We start from the raw sequence: 16075 nt of genomic DNA, 5'->3' as shown, positions 1-16075 counted from the left end.
CTAAAAGCCTTTCTTTTCTCCTTCTGCAAGTACCTCTTAGTACAGGTAGCTAGAAGAGAGAAGGTGTAAATGAATGAATGAATGAAGAAAACTAGGACCAGGATTTAGAGCAGTCTCAGGTTAATGGAGAGCATTAGGGTGAGTAGTCACCTAATTATTGTTATCTGGTTTGTCATTGGAAAAATCAGGATAAGAGACCTAACCTACATACCCGGAAGGGTTCGTGAAGATCAGATGATAAATGTGTATGGAAGTGCTTTGAAGAATATAAAATACTCTGCAGATGCAAAGGGTATTACTGTTGAGCTTTTAGAAGCTCTTCAAGGAACCTGGCTATTTTTGACAGCACAAAGTGAGCCAGTGGGAGGTGGGGGTGAGAGAATGTCAGACAGGGACTGACGGGAATGTTAAGAGGAACTGCACGCAGGGCAAAAGACATTAGTTCTCTTCTGATCAAACTTTCTGGAAAAGATGTCACACATAATGTCCTCAGAGTAACAATTGCCTCCACTGGCAGAATCCTGGTCGTGTAGCTAAACTGAACTCAGGAACCATCCAGGCTGGGGTGGGGGAGAGCAACACGGAGTGACTATCATGAAGTTTAATGCCCTCATTGACACTTCCATGTTTGTGAGTAAAGGGGAGACAAGAGAATCAGCAAGGAAGGGTGAGACTGACCACTCTTTCAGCCCTGTGCTTCCTTGGCATTTTGGGTGAGTGGCCCACGTGGAAGGTTTTATTCTTTAAGGTACATGGTGATTTTAGCAAGAAACGGCCTATACTTTCTCCTAATTGTCTGGGCATCCATCTGGTGCAGGAAATGGACCAAACCCTCCCTTAAAGAAAGTGGAGTCCCAGGATAACCCCAACAGAAAGTGTGACTGTGTAGGAAATTTTAAGTCAAAGTTGCCAAGCACTATCCAACCAGGATGCCGTCTGGAAGTCACTCCATTAAAAGAGGCCATGACAGGAATATGACAGACAGTGGTCAACCACAGATGAAAAGTTTGGGAACTAGATGGATGTGCTTGCAAATGCGTGTAATACCAGCACCTAGGAAGTTGGGGCAGGGAGATGGATGGCAGGCTTGACTGATCTTGGATACACAGAACAACTGTGTCTAACAAAACAGTGCCAGAGTCAGGCTTCCAACCCAGGGATGTTCGAAGGTGGGGGTGAAGGTGAAAGGCTAAAGAATACAAACATTAACACCTCCCATGTGGGAAGTAGGAAAAGTAAGAAGACCTTCAAGGTGAAAGATGGTAGTATGACCTTCCTGGAGGTCAGGGTAAGCATCTCGACATTATGATACCAAGACAAAGTCTAACAATGAGAACATCAAAAGATAATGATAAATGTCATGCCAGCAGCAAGATGTTACAACCAACAGTCCTGAGAACATATAAATCTAAAACACAAGTCTGGTCTGTAGAAAAGTGTAATTAAAATTTCTAAGAGGGAAAAAAAAAGCATAAATTCAAATGATAAAACACCTTATAAGTAGTACATGAAAGACCTTTATAGATCTGGAGAGATGGCTCAGTGGTTAAGAGCCCTGAATGATCTTCCAGAGGTCCTGAGTTCAATTCCCAGCAACCACATGGTGGCTCACAACCATCTGTAATAGGATCTGATGCCCTCTTCTGGTGTGTCTGAAGATAGCTACAGTGTACTTATATATAACAAATAAATAAATCTCTAAAAAGAAAAGAAAGGCCTTTATTAAAAAGTATGAACAAAAAGCTTGAATTAATTCAGATTATCTATAAGTGCACATAAGAGAATACATATTAGATATAAATCTATAAAGCACCAGTAAATTCTATAGAGTCAAATCAAAGAAGTATCACTGTTTTAAAAAATGTATTTCAATGAGAAAATTATGTTTTGCTTTGATTTATTTAAAGATGGGGTCTCTCTACACAGCCCTGGCTGTACTATATAGACCATTATGTAGATAAGGCTGGCCCCAAACTCACAGATATCTATCCACACCTGACTTAAAAATAATTTTTTTTAATCACATAGTTTAACTTTTAAAGGAGATTTACTTTTAAAGAAAAAAATAAAAGAAGGCCAAAGAACAAATCATTTTACAGGACAACAATGAAAGCCAGGTGATGTTTATAATACCTATAACTAGTTTTTCACTTGACTGTTAAGAAGAATGATTGTTAGAACCAGAGGTGGTGGTGACTTCAAAAAAACAATGTGTTCAAAATGCATCAGGACAGATATAGAGACAGATACAGAGATAGAGATAGGGCTAGAGCTAGGGCTAGGGCTAAGGCTTGTGTTAGGGCTAGGGCTAGGAGTAGGGCTAGAGGTAGGGCTAGGGGTAGGGCTAGGGTAGGGCTAGGGGTAGGGCTGGGGTAGGGGTAGGCCTAGGGCTAGGGTTAGGGCTAGGGGTAGGCCTAGGGCTAGGGTTAGGGCTAAGGCTTGTATTAGGGCTAGGGATAGGGATAGGGATAGATAGATATAGATGATGATATAAATGATATAAATAATATAGAGATAGATATAGATGATATAGGTATAGATGATATAGATGATATAGATAGATATAGATGACATAGAGTTAGATATAAATGATATAGTTATTGATGATATAGATGATATTGATGATATAGATGATATTGATGATATAGATATAGATATACATATACATATACATATGCATATACATATACATATGCATATACATATACATATACATGATATACATATACATATAGATGAGATAGAGTTAGATATGAATACATGTATCACTCACACACAAGATCAGATCAGACAGTGAACAGAAACATCTCACTCCTCACCGAGAAGATGCATGTGGTTAAAGCTGCTGGGAGACAGAACTCGGTTGTCTGCCGTGGAGTAGGTGACACTAGGTGACTGGCACATGCTCCGGGGCAGGCCTCGTGCTCTGCTCCTGCGGCCCGCCACAAAAATCAGGCTCCATATGTTTGCTTGGTTTGCTTGTTTCTTAAGAGAGGAAAATAAACATGAAGTTGGGTAGGTATGGAGATGGGAGTCTCAGAGAAGCTGTCAGAGAGCAAAGGATATCTTCAAAATATAATCCATGAACTTCTCAAAAAAATAGAATAAATGGTTTTTGTTTCATAGTTTTTCTGGGTCTTGGCTTACTAATGTATTATGATTTCTGATTGTGGGTGTTTCTTGTGCTTCTCCTTTCTTTTTAAATTCTGATTTGTTCGCTTTCTAAATTTGCCTGTTTGTTTTCTAAAGGGAGAGAAGAAAAAGGCATCGAGTCAGATGGGTGGGTAGGGGAGATGGGGGACAGGGAACTGTGATCAGAATATAGTGTGTAAATTATCAATAAAAATTAAATAAAGCCAATGACAACCAAAGGGAAGAATGAGGAGATCAGTGAAGTATAGTAAAGGGACCAACGTGACCAGCCCCCAAAGGACCCTTTAAGTACCAAGTAAATGACAACGTTTCACAATGAATAATATACAGGAAATAATGGAAAATGTGAAGGAAACATATCATAAAACATAATTATGACACAATGAGGCAGGAATTATAAAAAATGAAAGAAAAATACTCTGAAAACTAGTTGTTCTTAAATTTGATGTGTAATATTTAATAATAATAATAATAATAATAACAGTAATTAGAAAAGAAGTTCAAAAGAATTTTGAATCTTTAAAATAAAACAACAAATAACTCTCATCCAGAACACACCAAAAATCCTACCTGGTTTTATCCCAACATGTCTGGTTTGTACTCAGCAACCCCTACCTATCTCCACCCTTGCCAAAATAAATAGAAGTGAAAGATTCAGGCAAAACTGGATGACGATATGTCTCTACCACATACGAATGCAAAGACGAAGGTATTCACTAGCTAAAACATAGGGAATATCTCTAATAAGGATTGTAACAGTAACGGTCAAACGTGATTGATAACAAGGAGCAGGGATGGCTTAATTATGATGTGCTTATCAAAGCAATCCCTGTGCTAAAGGGCCAAAGAGGACAGACACAGGAGAAACCCCAAACACTGAAGAAATGCATGAATTGAAATACCCAGTCACAGCAAAGGAGGAAAGATTTAAACAAGAAAGTTCATAGATGGTGGAGAGTAGATCCCAAGATTCCTCCCGTAAGTTAGACACCAAAAACCTCTGATTGCATTTCCTTGTTTTTTAGAGTTACTGGGAACACTAACAAAATAAATCAAGAAAATGAAAAGTTTGGCTGGCTTTGGCAGTGCAAACTTATATAATCCCAGCTACTTGGAAGCTAAAGGCAAGAGAATTGCAAGTTCAAGGGTCTGGTGTACATAGTAAATCCAAAAGCCATCCTGATGCCTAATAAGACTATTTTAAAAGAATATTTTGAAGGCGCTGGGGCTCTGGTCAGTGGGAGAAGTGCTTGTGACTTGATCTCAATGCCCACGTCAGCACCACAAGGCTGTTTCAAAGATAGGGGAGCAAAGAAGAAAAATGGCATTGTATTAAGAATATAGTTATCTACATAGAGAATCTGTTAGCATAAGAACTGTTTGAATTAATATGAGCTCAACCAGGCCTGTAGATAAATGGTCCTATTACAAAAAAAAAAAAAATCAATACTTTTCTTCTGACCAACAAGAAAACATCAAATTCATAACAGTAGAGACAACTGTGAATTATTTAAGAATTAATAAGAAGACATCCAAACCGATTCTCTATAGAGAAACATTTAAAGTTCCATTGCAGGAAATGAGAGAAGCATCTTTGTCTGAACTACAACGCCAGTGAGTCATGAACACAACGTCTCTTTAAGTTAAGTCTGGAAAACAGAAGCAAAGGAACTTGTGTGTTGGCATACTTTTGCAATTGTCAGTTCCAACTTAGTTTTGGGCTTTAAGGAAGACCTTTAAAAAAAAAAAAACAAACATCTTTTGTTATGTTTGTGTTTGCTTGCATATCTGTCTGTGTACCATGTGCATGTAGCACCCACAGAAGAAATAAGAGGGCCCCCTGGAACTAGGGTAATAGGCAATTGTGTACCAATATGTGGGGTGATAGGAACCTAATCTATCCTCTGTAAGATCAACAAGCGAGCGTGACCACTGAGCCTTCCTCTCAGCTCCGTAAGCTGCAATTTTAAATCTTAACTATCTAGACCAGAGTGCTTGTCTAGCATGCATGGAAATCTAGGATGGACACTCTGTAGTGTAAAACCAGACATGGTGATATATACCTATAATCCCTGCACTGGGAAAATGGGGCAAAAGGGTCAGGAGTTCAAGGCTGTCCTCCATTACCTAGTGAATCTGAAGCCTGACCATATATATATACATGAAACAGAGGACAGAGGAGGGTTAGACCTAACCAAACAAAAACTGAGCTTTAAATGACAATGGCTACTGACCGTGTGTCTGTGTGTGTGACGGGGGGTGGGGGTTGTTGGGCTCGTGTTTTTGAGTCAGAACACTCAGTTTGGGCAACAGATGCGTTCACTGGCCATCTGAAGCAGGCAGTGTGGGCAGCACAGATGGTGAGCCTGCACCGTCAGATGCCATTAGGAAGAACAAGACCAACATCTATTTGCAGCAGGTGAAATGCAACGGCATCTACGCAGTTTTCATGTCTTTGCAAATCCAGTTTCAATATCTAAAATTTATTTAGGGGGCCGGCAAAATGTGTAAGTGGGTAAAGGTGCTTCCCATATAACCCTGATGACCTGAGTTTGATCCCCAGAAATCCTAGTTGAAGGAGAAAGGACAAGATGAAAAAGGTTGTCCTCTGATCACCACATTTGTATAACCGTCCTCACTTCATCATCATAATCCTCAAAATAATAATAATGATGATGATGATGATGATGATAATGATGATGATGATGATGATGATGATGATGATGATGATGATGATGTTAGGTGCTTGGGGTCTTACATCTACAAAAAAATCAGCTAAATATATAAAAGTAGCCAACTCATGTTTTGGGTTGACTTGAAATGTCACAACCATGTCTGAGTTCTGCCTGTGTCTTCCTTCTCACTGTACAACCACCTCTTGGGTGTGTGGGGCTCCCTGCCCCCTGCTTTGTTCTCAGAGAGGAACAGGATGGGGAGCTGGAGAGTGTGGGCAGCTACTGAGACTGCATCCCTCTCAAGCCAGTGACTAATACCAGATTGACTAGGTTATCTTACAAACATGCCAAACCCTGTGTGACCTACGTGGCCATCGTGAGAGTATACTCGTCTGGGAAATGCGTGTCGGCCCAGGTCCAAATGATTGAAGTAGAAAACCAGTGAGACCAGATCCTAAGTCAAGTTGCTTCTGAGGAAGTATGTGATGGTGCATGGAGCAGGGAAAGAAAGATCAAGCAATAGATGTCTAGAAAGGAAACCATCCAGCCTTCAAAGTTCTGGAAAGCACGCTGTCACAGGACCACCAGCTCCTCAGATGCCCCACAAAAATCTGCCCCATTCCTGCCGAGGGCAAACATGGCTCTGAGCTTGCAGAGTTATTTCTGACAGTTGCCTGCTTGCCCTTACCCCATCAACTCATGGGTCTGCTTGAGATGCTCTGCTCTGCGAAGTCCTAGTGACCAAGCCTGGGGCTTTCTAGCTGAGACTGTCCCCACTTTATGGGTAAGCAGGTACCAACTCTGCCAGTACCCAAGCTCTTGGAGGAGAGTTGTGCAGAAAACTAATGAAGGATTATAGATCACTTTTACACGTGTGTTTTAAGACAGATGCAGATGATTGACTGCATTCCCACTGCAAGCAGCCACTTGTGACTGCCTTTTCCTTTATTTCCTTTGCTATTCTGAGGGAGGAGGCAGCTACCATGTTCAGAGTTTCTCTTCTACCATCTGCACATGGTTAACTTATATGCCTCCCAGGACAGTGTGGGCAGTCCCACTGAAAGCCAAACCTTTTGAAACCTCAGTCTGATTGTCACTGTTTGGTTTCCAATTAGAACAATTGTGTGCTCTAACAGCAAACGAGCACTTTCAAGTGTTAATTAAGAAAAAAAAAACCATCATCGGCTTGTTCCTAAGTATGAGAAGTGGGGTGAGCAAGGAGAATAACTGGGGTGATCAAAAACAGAGCTGAGAAGCAGGGAAGACTGAGCTGGAAAGGAACTCGAAGATTCCAGGACAACAGAGAGCAGAGGTAGGAGATGGACCATCCAACCTACAGGCATCTTGCAGAAAATGAAGTTCTGGACTGGAGATAAAGAGCCTGCTCTGGACTCAATTATAAATGCTGATGTTGAGCAAAGCTGTTTCCTATGGCCTTGGTAGACTACAAGACACTACAGCCACCAAGAAGGCACCTGAGGCCCTCCTGCCTCCACCTCCCCCATGCCTGAAGACGCAAACTGCTTGGCTTTTTATGTGGGAGCTGCAGATTTGAACTCACGTGAAGCAAGCACTTTACCAACTAAACTTTCTCCCAGCCCTAGCCTTGAGAAAGGCTGTTTCTAAGACCTGAGTATATTCTAAGCCAATACAGACTTCATGATTAACTTTGTCAAGATTTTGGATCACTTTCTTTAGTGCTAAATGCCTCAGCTCCTTTATCCACAGAGTGTGAAGTAACCTCCTTGTCAGAATGACTCTGGAAATTGACTTATCTGGCAAATATTAATCAATCATTTTCTAGGTGACAGAGGACACCCAACATGGAATGGGGTCCAATCTCTAAAAAGCCATGATGCACAAATCAGGAATCACTGTCACATACTCTGAGCTCTCAGAGAGGATGCCCAGTGCGTTGTACAACTCTCTAATACCACTAACTGATGAGTAGGGAACACCAGGAAATGAAAATGAATGTGGGCTCATTGTCATAGTCAACAGAACAGAGTTTCAAGTCACATAGGAAACACACCTCTGGGAATGTGTATGAGGGTCTTCCAGAGAGAAAGAAGAGAGAATAGAAGATCCAACCTGAATATAGAGGGCGTATGCATGATCTGGGGTCCTGCACTAAATGTAAAGGGGGAAAGGAAACAGAGGACCAAGCATAGGCATTCTTCTCTCTCCACACCCCGATTAACACCTCCACAACAATACCATAAGTTCCTTGACTTGCATTTGGTCAGGCATTCATCACAAGAAAATTAACTAATGCGACAAAAATAGGGAAATGTTATAGTGTTTTAAGACAGTGCAAAAAAAAAAAATAAATAAAAACAAAACCAAAAAGTAATTATGCTCTAAGCTCCAAAGAGCTGGTGTTGAAACTTGGCTTGGAGGCTTGCTTATCTTAGGAGCAAAGGGACAAGAGAAACGGAAAACACTTGGCCCTCATTTCCCTGCTTATAAAAGTGGATTATCATTCTCTCCTGAGGTCATTGTGAATATTAGACAATTTGCTTGAAAGCATCTAGCAAATAGGGGGCACCTGATATTTATTTGCTGAATGTGAATCTACTCTGCCCGAAGGCAGATTAGGAGTTCCTTTTGATTCAAATCACTTAGAGAAAGACCCTAAGAGCTTCTGCCCTCCCCTCCCTACTCTAACCCAAGTGCCATCTCCACTGACCTCAGAAATGGGCTGCTTTGAAGCCTGCAAGGAACAATCTAACATGAACTGTACTGAAAATAGATTCAAAATCTCAGGGGTGACCAGCAATGCTCCTGCCTCAGCTCACCAGCCACTAAACAGCCTTCTTTTATGCTAAGTAATAGGACGGCTCCAGATATATCCAAATAGCCATCCATTGTGTCTCAGGGTCAGATCTGCAGTTATCAGCTCCAAAGGTACAGAGATGGGAATGTGAGGGCTGTAGGACCTAGTTCCCATTCTGTTTGCCAATCAAATGACTCATGCCAACCCTATTGAAATGACATGTGGACCACATCTGTCTCCTTTCTCCATCCCCACTACTTACCAAAGTTATCATACATATGATCAGGGCTCGATAAATGCCCATCCGTGACTGGGATGAATGAGCACCGCCGATAATGAGTCACCACCCTCCAACTCCACCAATACTCAAGCAAGGAAAGGCAGTGTTCAAGAACCTTCATTCCTCAAAGTATTTAGCTGAAGGGGAAATATTGTGAGCATCTTTCCTGCTTCTGACAGCCTGGTATTATACAGAGATGATCCCAAGGTCAATGTTCTTCGTTAGTAATTACTGATATATCTAGGTTACTTGCATGTACCTACATGCAAGTATAAACCTATATATCGATGAGTGTTATATGTGTGTGTATCCACTAACCCTCTGTCTCTTGGCCTGTGCTGACAAAACACAGCATCCACAGATGGCATGGTCTTCAGAACAGAGCCTAGGTTTACAATGAACCTCTGAGACTGTACCTCAGAATGCCAAGCAGCCGGGCGAGAATCAACAGGGAATAAAAGCTATTCTATTTGGGCTGGCTGGGTATCAGGTGGTAGCTAAGCTCGGTCAGACACTCTCTAATAAAAAATGCTGTCTTTATTATTCCAATCAATAAACACATTTGTTAACCACACAGCCGATCATAATTAAGTTCTAAACTTGCTTAAATCCCTCTGACATCCTGTGCTATTGACCCTCTGAGTAGAGCATCCACCACCAGTTGGTACTTAACTCTCTAACTTCCCTTGAATCTTTTGTTTCTCCTTCCCTAGAAATAAGTGTGCAAGCAGAAGTCACAGAACTTGTTACACTCCTGACACAAACCAGCCTGTGACTCTTTTCTTCCGTGAAATAGAGAAACTGGCTGGCTGAAAGTCTCCCTCAATAATTTTAATTTTTTAATTTAAAATAACTTTAAATTATTTTGTTTAATTTTGAGATAGGGTCCCATGTAGCCCAAGATGGTCTCAAACCTGATGTGTAGCCAAGGATGACCTTGAACTTCTGATCCTCTTGCCTCCAGAGTGCTGGAATTTTATAGATTTACATCAACACGCCAGATTTTCTGGGGAGCTAGGAAGGTTGAGGGAGCTATGTCCACGGCCTGCTCAAAGGCTCTTCCAGTCTGAATGCCCTTTCTTCCGGTGATTCTTCAAGCTGTGTTCCACGCACTACACAGCTCAATATGGACTCTGTCAAGGATGTAGCAGTTTCGTGAGCATCACAGCTTCCCTCCAGGGATCTTCTCCACGTGGTTCTTTCTACACAACCCCAGGAGTCCATGCCCTCCCTCCTCCTTCAGGACCTGCAAGGGTAGTCACTGCACGAAGTTCCTCCTTGCTTCAGTACAGTAGCCTCTGCACATGGCCCATGCATTTCATCAGTAAGTGATTCTTTTCTATCAAAATTAAACCAATTAAAGGGGCCATCTGTTTCCTTCTCTAACGACCAACCGTACACATGCCGCCATGATCGTGCCCCCAAGACTCTGGTTCAAACTAGAAAATCGGGGCCTGAGTGCCACAGGTATCACCCACCACAGGATAGGATACAGTAGCTCCAGGTGATGCCTGTGACTCAACCGCACCTCTGTACCAGCAGCCTTGGAGCAGCAAGTACCCTCTGAGTTCCTGGCCCCCATGAAGAGTGGGTACGTTTCTGGAGAACATTCCCAGAGGTACTAAGATTCTTCGAATAAGAAATGTAAAACACTGGGAATCAGGGGAGGAGGAACGTGTAAAAGTTATTGGGAAAACTGTACCATAAAATCGACAGTCAGACAGGGCACCTTCACCCTGACATGTAAGCACTGGGTAGGACTTCTCTTGCTGAAGAATCACTCTGCTCCTTTCATTTTCCTCTTTGCTTTGGGTACACTGCCATCCATGATAAGGTGGCTTTTATAGTTAATTATCCCTGATGGTGCAAATGGAAGTGCATAGAAAGAAATAAAGCTGCACCAAAAAAAAAAAAAAAAAAAAAAAAAAAGACACTTAACTCTATTGTTCTTAAAATAGCAAAGAAATTAAAATTAGTAGGAATGGAAAAAAATATAAATCCACCCACACAATGGTAATAATGCAATCACAAACTGGTCACTCTAACACTTAATACAGTTTTTCAAAAAAAAAAAAAAAAAGACAAGGGCAGCTGTCCCCATATGTGGCACTCTTGTCACTGCTGGAACAGCTTGTACATTGAGCCCGATTACCATGTCTACCCTCATCATCGCTTTGAAAGGAGTCAGAACAAGCTGTCACGGGCCATGCCTCCTTTCTGAGGCCAAACTCAGCTACTCACTCCCTCTCCTTGAGCCCCATAGTCCAGGGGCAGAAATCTCCACTATTTGACCAGGATGTGCCATCGAGGTGTGTCAACCAGAGTCGGAACACAGAAGATTTGAATAACAACTTCACACACCAAAACCATGCTCCAAATCACCACATTCCCACTGTGTGTCCTCGCTCACGGGTTCAGCAGCATGTGTTGGAATGGAGGCGGGGCATCTGCCACAGGATGGCCACTTCATTACCAGGGACGCAAGCGGGGCCTAGCAGAGTGCTGGGGTAGTAAAAGGGCCGTGTGTAGCGTGAAGGGGGCATGTGGTGTAAGAATCAGGACATAGGAAGAGTGTTCTTGGGTTGGACACCGTACCTTACAAGAAATGAGCTTTGGGGGCGGTTCATGCACATGACTGCATGTCACTGTCTCTGGGTGTGATTGGAAGGCAAATGTCAAATATGAGAATTGTCAGGCACTATCCCCTTAATGTTTTGAGACAGGCTCTCAACGGGTCCTGGTGCTTGCCTTCAGCAGCCTCCTCTCTGATTCCCCAGCTCACACCACCACATCCAGCTTTGAACCTGGACTCTGGGGATAGAACCTGGAACCCCGGGATTGTACCACAAGCACTTCATCTACTGCACATCTCCCTGGGCCCCGCATGCAGCTCTGGGCTGAGCTCAGATTATCTGAGCAATGACACTACAGCAAGCGTGCACTAAGGCAGAGGAGGCAGCACAGGGATTCTCGGGAACAGCAGGCCGTGTGAGCTGGCAAGATGGCAGGCCTGGCCAGTGGTAGGTTTGCCAGGAGAGAAGAGACTACATCTGTGAAGAAATGAGGCTCAGGTAAGTAACCAGGATTGAACACGTGACTGGCAGAAGGATCGGAGATAAAGGATCCTATCTGCACCCTCCAAGTCCCATTTATTCTCAGCCTCCACAGCAAATGGGTCTCACAACTGTCATTAAGAGGGACTTGGAAAGTCAACTGGGCTGTGCAGGCAACAGAGCTTCCTCTGGCCTCCTGATACTAGCTGTTAAGAAGTTCAGTCCTTATGAGAGAGCATGCGCTGTAGTGGTTTGATTGAAACTATATTCAGGGAAGCAGTTTTCTTCTTCACAGGAACATTTTCCCGTGGCGAGATGCTGAGCATCCAAACAACGACCCTGAGCTCCTGCTTCAAACTGTCCGAGCTCAGACTTCTCTCTTCCTCCCTCCATCCTAGGTCTGCATTTTCTACACGGTCCGTTCTGTCTATTGCTCCTCCTGACCCATGCACACACAACTTTACCAAGGACTGGCCATGTGTGTGTGTGTGTGTGTGTGTGTGTGTGTGTGTGTGTGTGTGTGTGTATTTGTGTGTGGTCACACATGGGTGTAAAACAAATCTTGTGTGTGTTCTGCCTCTCTTACTCCACCTTGTCTCTTTCTCATCCTGTGTTCTCTGCCACAACTATTCTTCTTGAAGGTTCTTTTCTCATGTCTCCATCCTTTAAGCCATCCCGCTTTACCGAAGGCACCTGACTCACCATGTGCACGAGCCACTGCTGCTGCATCCTTTCTTGATGCTCTAATTTTCCCCAGTGATGAATGACAAGAATGGATGATCAGCTGCACCTGTGTCTCATCATCTCAGTGTTTAACCTCTATGCATTTGCTGGTGCCCTTATGCCTGCAGGCACCCCCCACACACACACACACACACACTCTATTACATTCTCTTGCCCTCTCTGGGCCATTCTTCTATCTGTCTGTCAATCATCTATCTGTCTGTCTGTATATCTATCTATCCATCTATCTTTCTATCTATCATCTATTATGTATCTATCATCTATCTACCTGCGTGTGTCTCTCTGTCTCTCTCTCCCTCCTTCCTTCTCTCCCTCCAGAGCTGTTATTTCTATCTGGAATTCACCCATGGCCCCAGTGTCTTCCTCTCTCCCAGGTGAGCTGGTGACTCAGCTCCTACTCACCCGTAACTCATAAAGAAAGGTCTCGTTCCACAGTTTAGCCTATCTGTCACACTGCCTGCCTTATTCCAAGGCTAGCACGCTTGGAACATTTTCCTAAGGTTGCATGTGCCCTTCCCATTTCTCTTCGTCCTGTTTATTTAGGTGTTCTTGAGATGGGGGTCTCACCATGCACTGCTGCCCTTAAACTTGAGTTCCTCCTGACCCAACCTCTTGAATACTGAGGTCCAGGCATGCCACCACAGCCAGCTCCTTCGACCAATTCAGGTGCAGGTGTAAGTGAAACCATGCTGATTTCTCTATTTCTACAACCAAATTCATTATCTCCTGGTAAAATGCCACAAACTGTTCTTACCACATTTCCTCTGAGATCTTTCCTTATTTTAAAGCAAAATATCCCCATTAAAATTACTTCAATCGCAGCTTTGATTATTTTTATTGGATATTTTATTTATTTACATTTCAAATGTTAGCCCCTTTCCCATTTTCCCCACTGGAAACCCCCATCCCATTTCCCTCCCCCTACTTTGATGAAGGTGCTTCCTCCCTCACCCATGCACTCCCACCTCCCTGTCCTGGCATTTTTTCTACACTGGGAAATCCAGCCTTCCCAGGAGAAAGGGTCTTTCCTCCTATTGATGTCCAACAAGGCCATCCTCTGCTACATATGCAGCTGGAGCCATAGGTTCCTCCATGTGTACTCCATGGCTGGTGGCTTAGTCCCTGGGAGCTCTGGGATGCTGGTTGGTTGATATTGTTTTCTTCCTATGGGTTGCAAACCCCTCCACCTCCTTCAGTCCTTTCTCTAACTTCTCTACTGGGGACCCTGTGCTCAGTCCAATGGTTGGCTTCGAGCAACTGTCTCTGTATTTGTGAGACTGTGGCAGAGCCTCTCAAGAGACAGATATATCAGGTTCCTATCAGCAAGCACTTCCTGGCATATGCAACAGGGTCTGGGTTAGGTGTCTATATATGGGATGGATCCTCAGGTAGGGAAGTTTCTGGATGGCCTTTCCTTCAGTCACTGTTGCACTTTGTCTCCATATTTCCTCTCATGAGTATTTTGTTGCCCTTCTAAAAGGGACTGAAGCATCCACACTTTGGTCTCCCTTCTTCTTGAGCTTCCTGTGGTCTGGATATTGTATCTTGTGTATTCTGAGCTTCGGGGATAACATTCACTTCTCAGTGAGTACATACCATGTTTTTTTTTTTTTTTTTTTCTTTTGTGTGTCTGGGTTACTTCACTCAGGATGCTATTTTCTAGTTTCATCCATTTGCCTAAGAATTTCATGAGTCATTGTTTCCAATAGCTGAGTAGTACTTCATTGTATAAATGTACCACAATTTCTGTATACATTCCTCTGTTAAAGGACATCTGGGATCCTTCTAGCTTCTGGTTATTATAAATAAGGCTGCTATGCACATAGTGGAGCATGTGCCCTTGTTATTTGTTGGAACATCTTTTAGATATTTGCCCAGGAGTGGTATAGCTGGGTCTTCAGGCAGTATTATGTCCAATTTTTTGAGGAACTGCCAGACTGATTTCCAGAGTGGTTGTACCAGTTTACAACCCCACCAACAATGGAGGAGGGTTCCCCTTTCTCCATGTCCTTGCCACCATCTACTGTCACCTGAGTTTTTGATCTTAGCCATTCTGACTGGTGTGAGGTGGAATCTCAGGGTTGTTTTGATTTGCATTCCTCTGATGACTAAGGACTGTTGAACATTTCTTTAGGTGCTTCTCAGCTATTCTCTATTTCTCAGTTGAGAATTCTTTGTTTAGCTCTGTACCCCATTTTTAATAGGGTTATTTGGTTCTCTAGCGTCTACCTTCTTGAGTTCTTTGTATATATTGGATACTAGCCCTCTATCGGATGTAAGATTGATAAAGGTCTTTTCCAATCTGTTGGCTGCTGTTTTTATCCTATTGACAGTGTCCTTTGCCTTACAGAAGCTTTGCACTTTTATGAGGTCCCATTTGTCTATTCTTGATCCGAGAGCAGAAGCTATTGGTGTTCTGTTCAGGAAACTTTTCCTGTGCCAATGTGTTCGAGGCTCTTGTCCACTTTCTCTTCTATTAGTTTCAGCATATCTGGTTTTATGTGAAGGTCCTTCATCCACTTGGACTTGAGCTTTGTACAGGGAGATAAGAATGGATTAATTTGCATTCTTCTACATGCTGACCTTCAGTTGAACCAGCACCATTTGTCAAAAATGCTGTCTTTTTCCCCCCCACTGGATGGTTTTAGCTTCTTTATCAAAGACCAAATGACCATAGTTGTATGGGTTCATTTCTGGGTCTTTAATTCTATTCCAGTGAACTACCTGCCTGTCTCTGTTTCAATACCATGCAGTTTTTATCACTACTATTCTGCAGTACAGTTTAAGGTCAGGGATGGTGATTTTCCCAGAAGTTCTTTTATTGTTGAGAATAGTTTTTTATATCCTGGGTTTTTTGTTTGTTTGTTTGTTAATCCAAATGAATTTGCAAATTGCTTTTTAACTTTATGAAGAATTGAATTGAAATTTTGATGGGGATTTCATTGAATCTGTAGATTGCTTTCAGCAAGTTGGCCATTTTTACTACATTAATCCTACCAATCCATGAGCATGGGCGATCTTTCCATCTTCTGAGATCTTTTTCCATTTCTTTCTTCAGATATTTGAAGTTCTTGTTGTACAAATCTTTCATTTGTGTGGTTAGAGTCACACCAAAGTATTTTATATTGTTTGTGACTAGTGTGCCTTTGATTCTTTTAAAACCAGACTTTAGGCCTGGGGCTGGGGCTGTCGCCCAGTGGTAGAAAACTTTCCTAGCAATTTTAAGGCTTTCCCATTTGCAGTGCTACAATAAAAAAAAAAAAAAAAAGTCCCAACACCATCTCTTGTGGTCTTCCCTACTCTAGTCTTCTCTTTTATATCTATGTAGAAATGTTGTCACATAGCTTGAGAGAACAAACTGAGAGTCCACCTCGGCTCTGTAAAGCCTAGTCAA

The sequence above is a fragment of the Micromys minutus genome (genome assembly GCF_963924665.1).
Source record: "Micromys minutus genome assembly, chromosome: 3".
Taxonomy (NCBI): domain Eukaryota; kingdom Metazoa; phylum Chordata; class Mammalia; order Rodentia; family Muridae; genus Micromys; species Micromys minutus.
Note: the sequence above shows the minus strand (reverse complement) of the source record.